The sequence below is a fragment of the Myotis nattereri genome (genome assembly GCF_964212035.1).
Source record: "Myotis nattereri genome assembly, chromosome: 2".
In the NCBI taxonomy this organism is placed as follows: domain Eukaryota; kingdom Metazoa; phylum Chordata; class Mammalia; order Chiroptera; family Vespertilionidae; genus Myotis; species Myotis nattereri.
Genome location: NC_138076.1, coordinates 131,713,930 through 131,735,223, shown reverse-complemented (window position 1 = coordinate 131,735,223; position 21,294 = coordinate 131,713,930).

The window sequence follows — 21,294 nt, the reverse complement described above, 5'->3', positions numbered from 1 at the left end:
ATGCATCCTAAAATTTAGGATATATACCAACTAATAATAATATTTACCTAAGAAAAAATATGTAAAAAGAAACTCTGCTATGAAATACATTCTACATTTGCACAATATCTGCCTCTATAGCCAGGGCCAAATGGAATTGATGTCTTAAAATTACCATGACCTAGCTATATTCAGACCAGTCGTATAAGTCATTAACACAGGTAATCAAAACATGGTCAAAATTGCTTTGATGGCAATAAAATTTTGTTTTCCCCTGCATTTTCTAGGTTATTCGTTATTATTCTAAACTGTAAAACAACAATAATTTTATTGATATGTTTCCAATTTCCATTTTCCAATATACTTTATTCTTGGGGCCAAATATATGACCCACATATAATGTTCATTCTGTAAACTAACCCCCTTTGAGATCCATTCTGCTTTCTTAACTTTGTTTTCCCTTTTCCTAATTTTCTATGCCTATTTTAAATCTTTCATTATATTGCTGGTATCTGTGTAAACCATTTCATATTTTTTCTAGAAAAGGACAGTTGTGCCAGCTGGAGTTCTCTGAGAAGCAGACAACATGATGTGATTAGACATGCAGAAAATTGTGGGGAAACTGGTGAAACATAAAGAGAAGGGAGCCTGGCCAGTGTGGCTCAGTGGTTGAGTGTCAATCCAGGAATCATTAGGTCATAGTTCAATTCCCAGTCAGGGCACATGCCCTGGTTATGGGATCAATCCACAGTATGGGGTGTGCAGGAGGCAGCAGATCAATGATTCTCTCTCATCATTGATGTTTCTCTCATTCTTCCCTCCTCTCTGAAATCAATAAAAATATCTTTTAAAAAAAAAAAAGAGAGAGAGAGGAGGGAGCAGAAGTAGCCAGGAAGAGGTTCCCAGGAATAGAAGAAGTAATCAAAAAACTCCCAGCAAACAAAAGTCCTGGTCCAGGCAGCTTCACAGGGGAGTTTTGCCAAAACTTCAAAGAATAACTAACACCTATCCTCCTCAAACAATTCCAAAAAATCCCAGAGGAAGGCACACTTCCAAGCTCTTTTTATGAGGCCAGAATTATTCTAGATCCAAAATCAGATAAAGACACTACAAAGAAAGAGAACTTCAGGCCAATATACCTGATGAACATAAATGCTAAAATCCTCAACAGCATATTAGCAAATCAGATCCAGCAATATATTAAAGAGATCATACAGCATGACCAAGTGTGATTTATTCCAGGGCTGCAAGGCTGGTACAATGTTTGCAAATCAATAAACGTGATACATCACATAAACAAGCTGAAAGATAAAAGCCACATGACCATATCAATAGATGCAGAAAAAGCATTTGACAAAACCCAACACCCATTTTTGCTAAAAACTCTCAGCCAAATGGGAATAGGGGGATCATACCTCAACATAATAAAAGCCATATATGACAAACCTTCAGCCAACATCATACTCAGTGGGCAAAAACTAAAACCATGAGAAACTAACAGACATCATCCAGAACTACAGGAAGGCTGGCTGAGTGGAAATTCTACAACTAGAAGGAAAGAGAAAAACACACTGAGGGCCAGAGGAGCTGCGGAAGTAAAGTGCAGAGGTACGGAGGCTCAAGTGCGCAGAAAGGGGCTGGCACCTGAGGACCCGGCTATCTTTTTGAATCGGGAGGGAGTCACAAGCTCCCGACTGCTCTGAACTCTGGTTCCAGGAAGTCTCTGGGGACCCAGGACTCATACGGGGAGAAATTGGACTGTCTGGCAGCAGGCAGAACTCTGAACTTGAGGGCAGTTTTCCCTCAGAGGTGCTTGCAGCAATTAAATTACCGGGACACTGAGACGCGCGGCCCCTTAGGGAAGGGCTGAGGACCAGCCATAGCTGCTTGCTCTGCCCTTTGATTCCCTGAGACCCCGCCCCACCCAGACTGTGGCAGAGGCTTTTGCATATGAATGTCCTGGCCCTTTGCAACCTGAAAATTACCTAACAAATTACAGCTGGGTCAAACAGACCCAGAACTTCCAAGAGAAGGCCCAAGGCCCCACAGCAGCTTGCATTGCTTCACAGCTGGGCCTCATCAGGGCACCTCCAAACTCCAAAAAAGGAAGGGGAATCTGCAGTTCTCTTCGTAGCTCCTGCTGTGTAACCTCAGGCAGAGGCTAAATTAGCACCTCCTTAGATCCAAGAGCCAGTGTACCCAGTGGTCAGAGGGGGACCATCCAGATTACAACTCCTCAGATCCATAAGGGACACACTCAGGGAGCAGACTCAGTGAGCACCAAAGCCCCACTGAAGCAAGTCTTGCCCCAGAAGGGTGTCTTCAGCACAGAAGTTCTCCCACTGCAGACACAGCTGATTCTCACAGCCAATTGGCCTGGAGGTCAATTCCTCCCAGTGATCCTACAACAATCAAGGCATAACTACAACAAGACTGTGCACAAAGCCCACAAGGGGGTACACCAAGAGTGTCCACCTCAGGTAACTGGGAAGGCTGAGCCACTGGGCCCTACAGGACACCTAGAACACAAAACCACTTTACCAACACAGGGAAGAATTAACGTCATTAAAGTGTCCATACTACCCAAAGTAATCTACAGATTTGGTGCAATCTCTATTAAAGTGCAAATAACATATTTCCCAGACCTAGAACAAATACTCCAAAAAGTTATATGGAACCAAAGAAGATCCCAAATGGCTGCAGCAATCTTGAGAAAGAAGATCACAATACCCGATATCAAGTTATACTACAAAGCCACTGTAATCAAAACAGCCTGATACTGGCACAAGAACAGTCATATGGATCAATGGAACAGAACAGAGACCCCAGAAATTGACCCACACCATATGATCCATTAAAATATTTAACAAAGGAGGCAGGAACATACAATGGAGTCAACACAGTCTCTTCCAATAAATGGTGTTGGGAAAATCGGACAGATACATGCAAAAAAAAATGAAACAAGACCATCAACTTACACCATACATACTAATAAACTCAAAATGGATAAAAGACTTAAATGTAAGTTGTGGAACCATAGAAATTCTAGGATAAACCATAGGCAGCAAAATCTCAGACATCTCTCGTAGCAATATGTTTGCAGATATATCTCCTAGGGCAAAGGAAACTAAGGAGAGAATAAACAAATGGGACTACATCAAAATAAGAAGATTCTGCACAGCAAAAGAAACCATCAACAAAATGTAAAGGGAACCCATTGTATTGGAGAACATTTTTGACAATGATACATCTGATAAAGGTTTAATATCCAAAATATATAAGGAACTCATACAATTTAACAAAAGGAAAACAAACAATCCAATTGAAAAATGGGCAATGGACCTAAATAGACACTTCTCCAAAGCAGACATACAGATGACCAAAAGACATATGAAAAAGTGCTCAAATCACTGATCATCAGAGAGATGCAAATTAAAATAACAATGACGCATCACCTCACACCTGTCAGAATGGCTACCATCAACAAATCAACAAATGACAAATGCTGGCAAGGATGTGGAGAAAAGGGAACCCTAGTACACTGCTGGTGGGAATGCAGATTGGTGCAGCCATTATGGAAAACAATACAGAGTTTCTGCAAAAAAATTAAAAATGGAATTGCCATTTGACCCAGTGATCCCACATCTAGGAATATTTTCTAAGAAACCCAAAACACCAATCAGAAAGAATGTATGTACCTCTATGTTCATAGCAGCACAATTTACTATAGCTAAGATCTAGAAACAGCCCAAGTGCCCATCAGTAGATGAGTGGATAAAAAGCTGTGGTACATTTACACCATGGAATATGATGCAGCAGTAAAATAGAAGGATATCTTACCATTTGAGACAGCATGGATGGACTTGGAGAGTATTATGCTAACTGAAATAAGCCAGTCAGAGAAAAACAAGTATCACATGATCTTATTCCTATGTGAAATCTAATGAACAAAAAACTGATGAACTAAAAAGAGCCAGAGACATTGAAGCATGGAATAGACTGTTGGATCTCAGAGGGAAGGAGGAGGTGGGTGGGTGGGAAGCAATCAACCAAAGAACTTGTATTCATATATGCGCAACCCATGGACACAGACAATAGGGTGGTGAGGGCCTGAGGTGGGCGATGGGGGCAGACCAGAAGGGTCAATGGAGAAAAAAAGGGACATATGTAACACTTTGAACAATAAAGGTTTAATTTTTTAAAAAGAAAGAAAGGAGCCATGGATAGGAAGAATGGCATCCTGCAGGGCATTCTATGAAACCTTCAGCCAAATTATCATTAGAAAGGTCCCAGATTGTACTGCCATGCAGTCGTTGGCTAGGGGCAGCCATCTAAAATGTGGTCACTGTGGTGGATTCTCAGAGAGGGTGGCTGAGGGTCTCCATCAGCTATGCTCTCCTCTCTTGACAGAGGAGTCAATGGCAAATTTTCACAGTCATCACAGCAATATCCAAATAAATAAACAAACAAGAAAGTATTCTCAGATAAATTTATATCATTTCAAAGCTGTCACAGTAATTCTACCCAAACAAATATTCATTAAAAAGTAACATTCTAATGTTTTCAAGTTATAATTGACTAGAGGCCCGGTGCACGAAATTAGTGCACTCACGGGGGTCCCTCAGCCTGGCCTGTGCCCTTTTGCAGTCTGGGAGCCCTCGGGGGATGTCCGACTGCCAGCTTAGGCCTGCTCCCCGCAGGCTTCTGGCTGAGCAGCGCTTCCCCTGTGGGAGCACACTGACCATCAGGGGGCAGCTCCTGCATTGAGCGTCTGCTCCCTGGTGGTCAGTGTGTGTCATAGCGACTGGGTGTTCCATCGTTCAATCAATTTTCATAGTACCCTTTTATTATATAGGATTAGAATTACATGGAGATTTATAGTGGCTGAACCATGTCTGAGTGCACCTCCTTAGTAATAGAGAAAAGTCCCTAGGATGTGGAACTGTGCCTTCCTGACACCTAGGATATTGGATTTGCTGCAACATGTGATTGTTCTCAGCTATTTTCACTGTGGTTATTTTTCACAGTGCCACACAGCAAGATATAAAGGAAGGGAATCTCAGGTTTTGCTTTCCCCTCTGTTTCCATGGACACAGGTTTATAATTTTATATGAAAAGTCAAAATCTGTCACTCTCATTAAGTCTGTTCTTGGAGCTACTTTGCTAACAGCTTTGACTAATGCAGTAAAATAATTAGGAACCAGAAAAGTAACACACATAAAATGAAAGGAAATGAGCCCCTTCTTAACGATGACCAACTGAGGCAGGATGCGGGGATGGTTTGGAAGGGATGACTAGAAGGCAATAAAGTACTTCATGAATGCAGGCATTACAGGGCATTGGATTGGATATAGTTTGCTTTGAAACCAGAAACAATAGAATTAATGTTCCTTTTAAGCATAACACATCTTAATGGTTAGCACTATAGCCACCTCCTGCTGTCTCTTATACAAAAAAGTGAATATATCAGCTGGACAGTTTCAAAAATCTTGCCATCAAAACATTTGCCTTTCCAAAACAAAAAAATTCATGATTATCTTTATAATTATCTAATCAATTGTGGCCTAGCTCACAATGTTGCAAGCCCTGGGTCTCTGGAGATGTGCCATCTTTTTCTTATCACATACGGTTTATTGAGGCTTCACTGTGTGAAGGGCACTGGAGGACAAGAGAACTCTGTTTACAGGTCATGTTACATATTAAAATATGAATTTTAAAAATCAAAATTAGGAAGGAGTTATTAAATTATAAGGAATTCTTCACTGTGCTGGAAGGATTTCTTTCACTGATACCATGAAATTAAATTGATTCATATTGTGTAATACCTTGTTCCAGAAGCATTTGGTGTGGAACTGGGCCATGTTCATGTCGTGGGCACCTGCATTCAGAACCACCCACAGGTTAGGTCCAACCCACCCAGGATAATCTCTTTTTTGCATAACTCAAAGTCAACTAATGTGGAACCTTCACTCCACTTGCAAAATTCTTTCACTTTTGCTGTATAACACAACCTAATCACAAGAGTGAACTCAATCACATTCACGGTCTCACAGGCAACACGGGGATTATAGAGTATATACATCAAGAGGTAGGAATCTTAGAGGCCATCTTAGAATTCTGCCTAACACAGGTGAAAACTAAGACTTCACTTGATTTATAGCGGTAAATTTTTATTGTAATAATGAAATCACAACTGGACTTAATTATTAATCTAAATACTATGCCTAATTAGCATCATTACACATTTTTAGCTAGATTTAGAAATGCCTATACATATAGACTTTGATTGAAGGTAGCCATGGTAACTGGAGATTTCATTATAGTCTTAGTACCAGTATTTTTTTCCTCTGAGAATCATCCCAATCCTTAGAGTGTGCTCATGTGTGTGTGTGTGCAGTTTGGGGGAGAGGATTAGGGGGTACATTTTGCCTGTTTGAGTAGAAGGTTGTTATTTAAAATTAATCAGAAATATACCACCAAGTGCTTGACAGAGTACAAATGCTGTTCAGATAATATTTTCAATGTAAGAATCACTTCAATATTTCTTTTTCAGAGAATATGAATAATCTCACTCTCCACATAAATATGACTATATTATCTTCTATATAACATATACATATATTTTCTATTCTATTATATATATGTATATATATAAAAGAGGCCCAGTGCATGAAATTCATGCACAGGTAAAGTCCCGAGGCCTGGCCTGCCCTGATGGGGGCCTTGGATCCAGGTGGGGGGTCCCAGCTGGGGGTCGGAGCTGGCCTGTGCAAGGGGCTGTGGGAAGTTTGCAGGCCGGCCATGCCCCCATGGGGTGGGTGTTCCTGCTGGGGAGTGGGGTGGCCTGGGCGAAGGGTCACGGGGGTGTTGGCCAGCCACCCCACCCTCAATCAGGGTAGAGGAGACTGATCAGGGGTGGGGCCGGCCGGAAGGAGGGACTGGGTTCGCTGGCGACAGTGGGCATCATAGCAACCTGTTGTCTGGTCCTGACAGTGTTACAATCACTGGCTTTTTATATATATGCATATATATACATATATATATATATATATATATATATATATATATATATATATATATATTTATATATTTATATATTTATATTCTAGGCAAGTTTGAGGAATGGCCTTTATTTTAAGGTAGACATTTAACACCCTTTAGTCCAGAATCTCCATATCCATTCTAACTAATTATTCTAACAAATTATTCTCTGATGTAAAATTTTCTGATCTAGTCAATTAAATTCTCTATTAAAATACCAACATATTTTGCAAATATCACATCTGAAAGTTCATCAAGAATTATTTTCATGACCTATTGTGTGAAAGGCAGTGCTCTATGTTCTAGAAAAGAGACAGTTCTCTACTTTCTGAAAAGGAGAGAATATAAGCAAGTAAGAAAATAAATAGGCTATACAGAGAGCTCATACAACTTAACAAAAGAAAGATAAACGATCCAATCAAAAAATAGGCAAAAGGTCTAAATAGACACTTTTCAAAAGAGGACATACAGAAGGCCCGGAAACATGAAAACATGCTCAAAGTCACTAATCATCAGAGAGATGCAAATCAAAACAACAATGAGACACCATCTCACACATGTCAGAATGGCTAGCATCAACAAACAACAAGTGCTGGCAAGGATGTGGAGAAAAAGGAACACTCATGCACTGCTGGTGGGAATGCAGACTGGTGCAGCCACTGTGGAGAACAGTATTGAATTCCCTCAAAAAGTTAAAAATGGAACTCCCATTTGACCCAGTGATTCCACTTCTAGGACTATATCCCAAGAAACCAGACACACCAATCAGAAAGGATATATGCACCCCTATGTTCATAGCAGCACAATTTACCATAGTTAAGATTTGGAAACAGCCTAAGTGCCCATCAGCAGATGAGTGGATTAGAAAAGAGTGGTACATCTACACAATGGAATAGTATGCTGCTCTAAAAAAAGAAGGAACGTTTACCATTTGCAATAGCATGGATGGAACTGGAGAGCATTATGCTAAGCGAAATAAGCCAGTCAGAGAAAGATAAATACCACATGATCTCACTCATATGTGGTATATAATGATCAACATAATTTGATGAACAAGAATAGATCCAGAGACAAATGGTGGGGGCGGGGGTGGTTAGAGAGCAACCAAAGGACTTGTATGCATGCATATTAGCATAACCAATGGACACAGACACTGGGTCAGTGGGGACTTGCCCAGGGTGGGTGGGAATGGCTGGGGTGGGGGAGGGGGGAGAAGAGGGCGGTCAATTGGGGGGAAAGGAGACATATGTAAAACTTTAGACAATAAAAAAAAAGAAAAATGGCAAAAAATAAAGAAAATAAATAGGCTATTTGCAGGTGATGATGCATTATGTGAAGAAAATGAAAAAAGCTGATGAATAAGATTAACCTAGGGGAAGCAGAGAATGAGGAGGGTTTAATTTAGACTGTTTATGAGATAAATTCTCATTGAGGACTTTTAGCTACAACCTGAAAGACATAAACAAAGCCAGCCACGAGAAACACTGAAGACAAGAGGCTCTGGGTAAAGGGACCACCAACGCAAAAACTTATGGTAGAAACAGGTGTTGGTGTGTTTGAGGAACACAAAGAAAGTCAGGCAGTACTGGAGTCCAATGAGGGAGGGGAGAGGGAAAGTGGAGGTCAAATCATGAAGGTTATGTAGGCTCTCTAAGCCAAGCATGATTGAGTTTTTGTTTCTAGTTGCAATTGACAGCGATTGTAGAACTGATTTGAATTGTACTGTTTTTAAAAATTCAATCTAGCTGTTGTATTGTGAATGGTGCTTGATAGTACCTCATCCATCTATAGTCATTGAGTAAAACTGAAAATAAAATTTATTACTAGTCCCAGGGAAACAATCAGTCAATTATCATTTTCAATATTTAGCATTTATTTTTGTTTTGAACACATCTCTCAATCAATAAGATATATTTCCATTTGGCATAAATCTTGTCCATAATTATTTCTGACAAAAACCATAAAAGTGAACTGTCAAAGAAGTGTTATCGATATTTTTACTGCACTGGCTGTTACTTTTAAAAATCCAAAGGCAATGTGAAGCCCAAGGAGTTGCTGAGGAGTACAAACGTGATGATATTATAGATGTTTTTAAAGGAGAAACACAACATTATTATACCTATTTTGTAATAAAAAGGAATAAAATTTCATGGTATAGAAAAGTCAAATTTGACAGGATTCTTTTTTTTTTTCAATAAGCTATGTTCAATACTCATAACTAGTATTTTTCAGCTGTATTTAGTATGCATGAACAAACATGTCCTGTCCATCTCTCTAACAAACCTCCATCATTTTATTCACTTTAAGTAGCTATGATTTAAAATATCCAAGTCATTTGCTTTGCAGTGCCATCCTAGCTAATAAAAGAGAAACATGGTAATTAGCGTACGACCAATACCCTTCCCATTGGCTAAACAGAGCAATATGCAAATTAACTGCTAGCCAAGATGGCGGCCGGCAGCCAGGCAGTTTAAATTGAACATGAGACTTGCTTGCTTCAGTGACGGAGGACTCCAATGTTCCCCACCTGCCGCTGCCGGCCTCTGAGCTGCAACTCTAAGCAACTATGTTACTAATATAGAAGCTAAACAAAACCCCAGAAACCTGCTTTAGTCCGTCCGGCTTCAGCCAGCAGGATTGCAACATTGTTTCAAATACAGAAGGTAAACAAAGGCCAGAAACCTGCTTTCAGCAGCGGAGGCCTAAGAGCTGGAGCCTCAGAGCTAAAGCTGGCCCAGAATAAAAAAGAAAAAAAGGAGTGGTTGGGAGCTTTCGTCACTCCCCAGTCTGAAAACAGCCCTCAGCCCCTCACCCAGACTGGCCAGGCACCCCAGTGGAAACCCCCACCCTGAAGGGTGTGTGACCAGCTGCAAACAGCCATCATCCCCTCATCCAGGCTGGCCAGGCACCCCAGTGGGGACCCCCACCCTGATCCAGGACACCCTTCAGGGCAAACCAGCCAGCCCCACCCATGCACCAGGCCTCTATCCTATATAGTAAAAGGGTAATATGCCTCCCAGCACCGTGATCAGTGTGACGGGGGCAGTGCCAAAACCCCCTGATCGCCCTGCGGCTCTGTGTGTGACAGGGGGCGGGGCCACAACCTCCCTATCCGCCCTGCTCTGTTCGTGACAGGGGAAGGCGCCCCAACTCCCTGATCAGCCCTGCTCTGTGCCTGATAGGGGAGAGCTCCCCAACCCCCTAATTGCCCTGCGGCTCTGTGTGTGACAGGGTGCGGTGCCCCAAACCCCAGCACCCCCATGGGCCCTGCTCTGTGCATGACAGGGGGTGGCACCACAACCTGCCCATCAACCCTGCCTTGAGTGTGACAGGGGGCAGTGCCCCAACCCCCCAATAAGCACTACCCTGAGCGTGACTGAGGGTGGCATCACAACCTCCCGATCCACCCTGCTCTGTGCATGACAGGGGCGGCGCTCCAACTCCCCAATCAGCCTTGCTCTGAGCCCAACCAGGGGCTGCACCTAGGGATTGGGCCTGCCCTCTGCCACCTGGGAGCAGGCCTAAGCCAGCAGTTCATTATCTCCTGCAAGAGGGCACAGGCCGGGCTGACAGACGCCCCCTACCCCCCGAGTGCACAAATATTTGTGCACCAGGCCTCTAGTGTATATATATATATATATATATATATATATATATATATATATATATATTTATATATATGTATATATGTATATGTATATATATGTGTGTGTGTGTGTATATATATATATGTGTGTGTGTGTGTATATATATATATATATATATATATATATATATATATATATATGAAGCAGGGATGTGGGTACATTTCAAAATATTCTAAAAGAAATCTAAGATCAAAAGTCAGAAGCCTGGCAGAATCAATGTTAATCCTCCTTAGAGGAAACATTACCCTATACCTCAAATTATTTCTATAAACAATTGGGCACAATGTCCTAAACCCAACACAAGAAAAATAATATAACATAATTGTATTAATAACAGCAGAAAAAATGACAATAGAAATCAAGCAACAGTTACTTCAAGGTATTAGACTTATCAGACATAGACTTTAAAATTCAATATTTATAATTTCCGATGTTGAAGGAGATAAAAACCAAGATTGAGAATTTTGGCAGAGAACTGAAAAGTATTAACAAAGAACCATATGAAAGCTCCATGAACTTCATTGAAAAACAAAATTACACTTAAGAATGCAATGGATGAGTTTAACAGCAGATTAGATAAGACAAAAATATTAATAAAATGATGCTTAGATCAAAAGAAAAATTCAGAATAAAATGAGACATAAAAGGATGAAAAAGACATACTTGATGCAGTGAGAAACTCTAACATATAATAGGATGTGTGAGAAAGATAAAGATAGTTGGGACACAAGCAATATTTAAAGGATAATGACTGGAAGCACCAAACCAAAGTTTCAAGAATTCTCACTTACCTGTGCAATACAAAAGCTTTTTCTGAGACAAGACACAAGATAATGTTGGCTCCTAATACCACTTTCACTCCACAATTAATTAAATATATTGTCCAATAAAATATAGCAATAAAAATTGATAGCTTCTTTAGGAATAAAAAGGAAAAAACATAGCTGCATTATTCTCAGACAATATAATTATGTAAATAGAAAATCCAAGAAAATTTATAGTTAGTCATTAAAATTACTATATAAGGTTAAAATAGTTGCTGAATACAAAAAAAAACAACAGTTAATTGTATTTTTACACACCAGCAATGAACAGTTAAAATTAAAATTTTTTAAAGATTCATTTTTATTAACCCCAAAAATAGTGATTCACTCAAAACAATTCATTAATTAATAAATATTCTTATCAACTGTAATTTAATATGGGTTTTAAATTTATAAATAAACTAGGGGCCCAGTGCAGGAATTCATGCACCTTGAAAGGAACTATGGGCCACAAAGCTGCAGTGGGCACAGGGGAGGGTCTTGGCCCCTCCTCTGTGCCCCACCCGGCCCCTCCTGCCGCAGCCCCTGGTTCCCTGTCTGCAGGCAGCCCTGCTCCCACCACTGCCACTCCCACATGCTGACAGCACCAGCCTCGCTCACACCCACTGACAGCACGGAGCGATTGAGGCTGGCACCAGCAGCAGGTGCAAGCAGCGGCTGTTGCCCGTATCGCCCCTCAGGAGCAGGGGAAGGTAGAGAAACCCTCAGGGGCAATCAGGGCTGGTAGCCACTGCTCATACCTGCTGATGGTGCTGAACGATCGGGACCAGTGCATGGGAGCAAAGAATTTTCAGTAACCACCAGAGGCTCTCCCCGATGACAACAACTGGCGCCCTGCCTTGGTCTGGCACCCCTGTTCACCTGCTCCACTATCCTGCCTGCTGCTAACGCCTGCCATGTTCTGCACATGCCCTCTGGTGGTCAGTGCACATCCCAGCAACTGGCTGTTCAGTTGTTCGGTTGTTCCGCCATTTAGTCTATTTGCATATTAGGGTTTTATATATATAGACTAGAGGTCCAGTGCACTAATTCGTGCACAGGTGGGATCCTTCAGGGTGGCCTGTGGGGATCAGCCCCAGCTCACACCCCCAGGCTCGCAGCCCCAGTTTGTGCCCCAGCCTCGCAGCCCCACGCCATGCCTGGCACCCTGCTGTGGGCTGGCGCTGCCCCCTCACCAGCTCCACCATTCCACCTACAGAGCGATCGATTGGGCCCGGGCCCCCTGCCTGGGAGCTGGGCGGCGGCCTCACCCCCCACCACTGCCACTGGTTGCCATCTGTAGGGCAATTGCCAAGGGTGATCTGGCCCCCACTCTCACCCGCCTTGGTCTGGCGCCACCCACTCACCTGCTCCACCATCCCGCCACAGTCCCACTCTCATCGGGGGCCCATCAGGGATGGCAGCGCCTCCATTGCTGCCCACTGCCAGCGCCACATTGCCAATGCCCACCATGTTCTGCCCCCTGGTGGTCAGCTCATGTCATAGCGAGCAGTTGAACTCCTGGTCTCCTGGTCGAATGACCACCCAAGGGGACAATTTGCGTATTAGGCTTTTATTATATAGGATATTCTTAACAAGCAAAGAGAAAATACAAACAAATAAGAAAGTAAGGGCATTGAATAAGAGGGCAGGTAGGTTTTAACCCCCCATCTTCTCCACCATGCATGTGCCCCAAGATGAAACACCAACTGCAGGCACTGGTGAGGATTTCATGCTGACTCAGATTCTATCAGGAACTCGGCATGAAGACATGGTCAAAGTTGACCCTTCTTTGCCAAGAATTTATAGTCTATTTACAGAGATAAGACTACTGCACATACAATCAGTTGCAAAACAGTGTCTTATTTATTCATTTGGGTATTTACTCATTTAACAAAGAAATATTGACTTCCTGCCCTGTGTAGCTCAGTTGGGTGGAGCATCAAAGATCATGGTTCAGTTCCTGGTCAGGGCACAATACCCAGGTTGTGGGTCGGGGGCTTACAGAAGGCAACTGAGTGATGTGATGTTTCTCTCTCACATCGATGTTTCTCTCTGTCTAAAATCAATCAAAACATATCTTAGGGTGAGGATTAAAAAAAAGAAATATCAACTTCCTGCCTACCACGAATCAAGCATTTTTTTTGAGACATTAAGAAATTTAAAGATGAGCAAGACAAAATCTTTGCTTAATATTAGACCAGAAAATCCAAAGAGAGACAAGCAACCAAACTTGAAGGGTACAGGGAATGTTTCGTGGAGGACGAACTGAGCTAGGCTTTCAATGGTGGAGAGAATTTGTATACAGTAAAAAAAAAAAAAAAAAATGGGGGGGGGGGGGGGGCGGGGCAGTGAATATGGTGTGGCCATGCATTCCAAGTTAATTTAAAAGCCTAGCAGAGGAGTCTAGGATTCAAGCAGTACAGCAACGGGAGTGAATTGTGTGTTTTTTACACATGCGAAATGTCAAGACATACCCATAATTACCTGTACTCTCCATTTCTGGAGTTGACAACTATTCATTGCATATCTATTTTAGGTAGAGGAGCATAGTGGTTAGAAGCATGAATTCCAGAGCCAAACTGCCCAAGTTTGAACCTGCCTCCACCACTTACTAACCACAAGTGACCTAGACACTTTCCTCATATGGAAAATGGGATAGTAATAGCAATAGATCTTTTTTAAAAGCTAAATGAATTAATTCACATTATGATTAAACCGATGCCTGGCACAAAATAAACACTATATCATTTCACTATAATTATAATTATTATTATCTGTTTCATGTCCATTATGACTCTTAACACTGTGGTAGATGTATTTTTTTAAGTCTCTGCTCTAAAAGACCTTACAATTTAACTGGTGTTCAGGGGGCAGCAGAAGTTGCCACTAATGTAAATGGTGAACAATATTTAATATCATGAAAAAATATTCAAATGCATTGTGAAGAAAAAGAGAAAGAAACAGGAAACTACAATGCAGAACAGGAAGCATGATTCCGAATGTCTTTCTTTGAATTTACAGATAGAATTTCTAAAATTCTAGAGGATACCGGGTACTATCTCTGTATTGTGATTATGAGTGGTTTTAAGAAGCATTATTAGGTTATACACTTAAAAGAGAGGCAATGGGTGTAATGGAGTTCACAGGCTTTGGGATCATAAAGTGGGTAGATATCCCTGCTAAACCTCTTGCCTGTACAACCTTGAAGGGGTTTTTTTGTCTTTTTTCCTTGTTCTTTTTTAATATTTTTGGCCTCTGTTTCTTCATCTACAAAATGGGAATGTGCCTGGAGCCTAGCAGATGCTTTTATACACTTTCAGCAGAGCAAATTAACTCCTCATAGCATTCACTGCCAGTCACCATAAGCCCATGTCCATACCATTGGCTACTCAGTGGAACCAGTGTTACAATGTGATCAATTTGGTCTCAGACATTTGTAAATATTTAATGAAGTTCAAGTCAGCAAAAGAGTGTACTTGTTTCTTCATTCATCTGGCGAGAACTCATGTTGAATGCCTGAACTTGCATTGTGAGGTGCTGGGTGGCAGGCTTCATAGACATCTAACTTGTCACATAGTATGAAATTAATATTCACTTTCAATAATTTATTCATTCATTAAATGACTATTCACGAATTGTGTTCACTATGCTAAACAGTGAGTATGAAATTAGTTTATCCCCAATTTATTTATTCTAGCCTCTTACAAAAACTACATTTGGTTCTGCTTTATGGTTTCAAAAAGAGACCTAAAATTATATTTACCTTTGACTATAAATAGCACTGGAATAAGCACAAGTCAAATAAATTCCTGCTGATCAAATCCTAGCAGCTCTTATATGCCATTTCAATCCTTTCATGCTGTTTTTGAGCTATTTGAGTTGAGGTATTTTGGGTTTGCTTATTTTAAAAGCCAAGATCAAATGCTGTTTTATTTTGTCAGTTTCAGGCAACATTAGAGGTTTTTTTTTAAAAAAAAAAAAAAAAAAAAAAAAAAAGCTTTAATTTTAGTCTAAAAGACTCTTATTTAATAAATAGTCTTAATGCCAGATAACTGGAACTTGAATGAAGTAAAAAGAAAGACACATAGCTTCTCTTTTTCTTCTCAGCAGTTTTTCAGATATATCTATTTCTAAAACCCATTCAGAATTAGAAAGATTCAAGAAATGTTCCTCTTATGAAAAGTTTGCCACCCATCTACAAAGGTATTGTTCACAGGGTTGTAAGAACACGAAGTTTAAAACAATCTAAACGTGCAGTAATGGAAGACTAGTTAAATAAAATTTTGTATTTGTACAAAATGGAATATGTAGGCCTTGAAATATTATAGACAAATATTTAATGATATGGGAAGTTCCAGAAGATAAATTGTTATATAAAAATCAAATTACAAAATAATATTTACAAGATGTTTCAGCCTCACCATTTTACCCAGCTCTTTTTGTCTTTGGGGAAATTTTGACCTTGAGGATGTTTACTAGTATAATACAAACATTTTCATCAGATTGGGCCAGTACTGATAAATTTTTTTATCGAGAAGTTAGTTCCTAGAGCAAATACCAATGAGTCAAATTATTTCCTTGATCAAAATAGTATCATAAACATTCTCTATATTTTTTCAATTTTATTCTTTATTTAACTGAGATTATTTCATTGGCATTAGTTATTTTCCACTTAAATTATAAAATTATAATTCATTAATCAGTAAGTATTTTGTCATATCAACTTTTATGGATTCTTTTCTGTCCTTGTGAGTTTCTCTTGTAGTCTATTTCTACCAAATTTAATATTCTTGAGTGAGATGCTACAGTTCTAAACATTGTCAAGAGATGTTATTCCTGTGTTAATCTTTAGTTAACGATAAATTTTTCCATGTACAATTTAAAACATCAGTTTTATTCTATAAAGATTATTTGTGTTGGTAATGTTTAATGCACATATATTTATTTCTCAATTAATCCATATAAAATTGTAAGCAATTTAAAAGAAAGAATGGGGAAGAAATCAAAGAAGGGAGAGAGGATGAGTGATGGAGAAAGCAAGAGAGAATAAGAAAAATAGAGACCTCACCACCACCACCACCACCCCCAAAAAAACAAAGAAAGATGGGGCAGCACATATGAATAATCAAAACAATAGGATCCAAATGGTGGGGCAGGATATTACTAAAATAAAGTTAAGGATGCTATCTCTTCAAGCTTGATCGTGTTAATGCTTTCCCTGGATAAGATGAGTTCCAGAAAGACTCCTGCAGAACATTCCTGTATTTCCTACTTTCAATCTCCCTACTCACTAATCTGCATCAGAGAAACAAGGAATTCACCACATCAATGAAGAATCTTTCTATATGACAATATAACAACCAGTTAAAATGTATAACATCTAATATTGTTTGTTCTACACAATATACGATTAGCCTGAGGTTGTTTATCTAAATGACTGGATATTTTGACACTAGCCTGTTTGGGGTACACAGAGGTTCTATTGGATACTCAACACCCCATCTCTCAAAATAAAATATAGTGATCTCCATGCGATCAAAGATAAGATTAAAAAAAATGAGTAAACCAAATACTGGGTATTGGTCTGCAGGTAAGGGCCAAGGGCATGGAAGTGAACGAAGGGGTAAGGAGGAAAAGCACAATGAGGCAGAGCAGATGAGAACAAGGGGAGTATCCCTCCATTGGTATATTTACTTCTCTGGGCCACTCTGAGAACCAAAAGATTTCTTGGTTTCTGCTATTCTTTGTTCCCAGTCTCTATGCATGTACCTTTAATACTCCAAATTATAACTTAGACCAATAGTTTTCAAACCTCTCACCCCCCTTTTTTTAATGACATAAACTCTTAAAATCTTATGTAAAAGCCTAATTTTTTAAATCAGAAAAAGTTGTTCTGGAGTTATAATGGCCAATGGATGGAACAGGTTGGGGGGGATGGTGAATCCCACACAGTCAGGTTCCCTGCTCCTCTCCATTCCAAACACTCCTTAATGACCTCAACAGGAGTCCCTTAGAACCCAGTTTGAACTCCACTGGCTTAGACTTTTGTGCTGAATACTAGAATCTCTAAAGGTAAATTTTACAGTAGGCTGACAAAGAATAAGATACCACTGCTTTACCAGAGCCTTGAAAGTTGAACAAGCTTAATACTTTTTAGGGTTTGTTTTATTGTGTTGGGGTTTTTGTGTTTGTTTTAGCTAAAAACTTAAATTTTAAACATTTCTTAAAATTTCACCATTGATGTTTAACTTAGATTATTAAAAATAATGAAGATAAGATGGTGATAGAACGCAACTATGTAGCACCATCTTTTTTTCCTGAGACAGTTCTAAATGCTTACATATATTAACACATTTAACCCTCATAATTCTGAGAGGGCAATACTATTATTATTCCCTGCTTAGAGTGAAGAAACTGAGACACAGAGATATCAACTAATTTGTCCAAATTCATATACCTTGTGAAGTAGAAATAGATTAAAATTATAATCTGATGCGATTTATATATATATATATATATATATATATATATATATATATATATTATATTATTGATTTTTTACAGAGAGGAAGGGAGAGCGATAGAGAGTCAGAAACATCAATGAGAGAGAAACATCAATCAGCTGCCTCCTGCACATCTCCCACTGGGGATGTGCCCGCAACCCACGTACATGCCCTTGACCGGAATCGAACCCGGGACCACTCAGTCCACAGGCCGACGCTCTATCCACTGAGCCAAACCGGTTTCGGCTGATTTTCATTTGAGGAGTTAGATATTATGCTTGAATCCAACTATGGAAATGGTTATTCAGTGATTAACCAATCATATGGAATTTTCTTAACAGTTCATCCCAAGCAATTTCAAAGGGTCATGGAAATTAACTACTCAGGCTTACTGGTAAGTCATAGAAGGTCATGAAATTTTGGCCTGAGTGACCCAAGATCTTTGTAGGCATCTTTGAATCTTGGTAAATTCATTTTAGATATGAGTAATCTATGGCAATAATACTTGCCTAACAGAATCTTCTTATGAAATCTACTGACAATGAAATCTATCCCAAAATCTACATTTTTCCAAATTTTTGCTAAGTGTCACAGGGGGAATTAAAGTAAAAGATACTGCCATCATCAGGAGCATAACATAAATCAGTTTAATATAGGATTAATATAGGAAGATATTGTGACTAGATTACAAAATATGAAGTACAATGAAAGATTAGTACTACGGGTAGAAATTATCAAATAGAAAATGAGATTTATCTAGACTTTGAAGAAACTCTAGAAATTCATTACTTGATTTAATAATTAATAAATAAATGACAACAATAAACATTTTAATCTTGATTTTAAAGGACTGCCATAATTTTACTAATTCATTCAAAAATTAAGTTATTTATTAACTAATAATAATACTAAATAGCACTGTCTTCAGTAATAGAGAAGTAGGACAGACAGGTTCTTCTCTCTTGAGGCTTATATTCTAACGAAAAGAGACAGGTGGTAAACAAATGGGTGACTAAGGAAAGTACTGGATAGTGATAAGGTGTACACAGAGATAGTGTGATATGACAGCTGGAGTCTGGTGGCTACTTTAGAATGAGTAATCAAAACAGGCATCTCTAAGGAAGTGCTATTTAAGCTTAGACCTAAGTGACAAAATAAAATCAGTGTTTTAAAGATGAGAGAGAAGAACAGGCAGCAGGATGGATAGTGGAAAGGTGTGGTCAAATTGGGCTTAGTCACAGAATGGAAAGATGGCTAGTGTGGCTGGAGCACCATAGTCAAAAGAGGAGAAAGATAAGAAATGAGGTTGCAGTTGTGGACCTCCCAGAGCAATGATGAATTATCCTATCTAATAAAGAGGTGATATGCAAATTGGCCATCACTCCAACACACAAGATGGTCACCCCCATGTGGTCAAAGATGGCCACTCTCATGTGGACACAAGATGGCCACCACAAGATGACCAGCAGGGCAGGGTAGTTGTGGACGATCAGGCCTGTAGGGGAGGATAGTTGGGGGGGACCCAGGCCTGCAAGGGAGGACAGTTGGGGGGACCAGGCCTGCAGGAGAGGGCAGTTGGGGGGACCAGGCCAGAAGGGGAGGGCAGTTGGGGGTGACCAGGGCAGCAGGGGAGAGGGAGGACAGTTAGGGGCAACCAGGCCGGCAGGGGAGGGCAGTTATGGGCACTAGGGCAGGCAGGGGAGCAGTTAGGTGTTGATCAGGCTGGCAGGGGAGTGGTTGTGGGTGATCAGGCTGGCAGGCAGAAGCAGTTAGGGGCAATCAGGCAGGCAGGCAAGCAGTTGGGAGCCAGCAGTCCTGGATTGTGGGATCAGGCCTAAACCAGCAGTCGGACATCCCTCAAGGGGTCTCAGATTGAAGAGGGTGCAGGCTGGGCTGAGGGACACACACAAGCGCACACACACCCTGCAAGAATTTCGTGCACCGGGCCTCTAGTATTTGTAGAAAAACTGATAAACAAATAATAATACTTCCATGGGATAAATGTTATGATAGAAATAAATATGGACAGCCTTATATTATGGCATAGAGCAGTGATGGCGAATCTATGACACACGTGTTAGAGGTAACACACGAACTCATTTTTTTGGTTGATTTTTCTTTGTTAAATGGCATTTAAATATATAAAATAAATATCAAAAATATAAGTCTTTGTTTTACTATGGTTGCAAATATCAAAAAATTTCTATATGTGACACGGCACCAGAGTTAAATTAGGGTTTTTCAAAATGTTGACATGCCGAGCTCAAAAGGTTCACCATCACTGGCATAGAGGTACGTACCCAAAATTAAGAAAAATGTCATTGACTTTGAACCCTAAAGGGTAAGAGAAGTTAGCCAGACAAAGAAAGACTAAAAGGCAAGTTCTAGAATAACAAATAGTTTATTGCAGCTAGAATCTAGAGCCCAAGGAGTGTGGTGAGAGATGAGCCTGCACACAGAGGCGAGAGCCTTGGATAGTCACCGAGACATCCAATACCCTAAAGTTACCATTTTAACTCAGTAGATCAAATAAGCATAATAAATATGAATATAACACATAACACCTATGCAAATACATTAGAAAGTGGTCCTCAAGAGATCATGGTTCAATTCCTAGTCAGGGCACATGACCAGGTTGTAGGCTCGATTCCCATTGGGGAGGGGGGGGGGGTGCAGGAGGCAGGCAATCAATGATTCTCTCTCATCATTGATGTTTCTATCTCTCTCTACTTCTTTGAAATCAATAAAAATATATTTATTTAAAAAAGAAAGTGGTCCTCAAGAATCTAGTGTTCTAAACAACGAGGTCTTCTACTTTATTTCTAGCCTCCCTGAAAAAAAAAGAAAAAGGAAAAGAAAAAGAAAAAGGGAGATATTAGTGCCAACCTCAGTCATAAAACTCAGTCCTTGTCTGAAATTGTTTTACTTTATGTTGACATATAGTCAGTGAATCCCTACTGCAGTAGTTTGTTCACCAAATATTCTGGTGCCCTTCCTTGCAGTATCCTTCCCTGGGGGAAGAACATATATCATTGCTCTGCTGAACTTAGAAGTGACCATATGATTTGCTTATCCAGTAGCATATATAGACAGAAATAATATATGTTACTTCCATAAAGAAGCTTCCAGATCTTATTAAATTAGCAAGCAGCTCTCCTTGTTTCTTATCCTTCTGTTCGATGTCCAAGTGTTCTGGACAGGGGCTGATCCAAGAGAAGACAGGAAGTAGAGCGACAGCAATATGGAAAGGACATGATGTAGAAGATAACTCTCAGCCAATAAATCACTGAGTTTGGGGGTGGTGTGTTTGTTACTGCA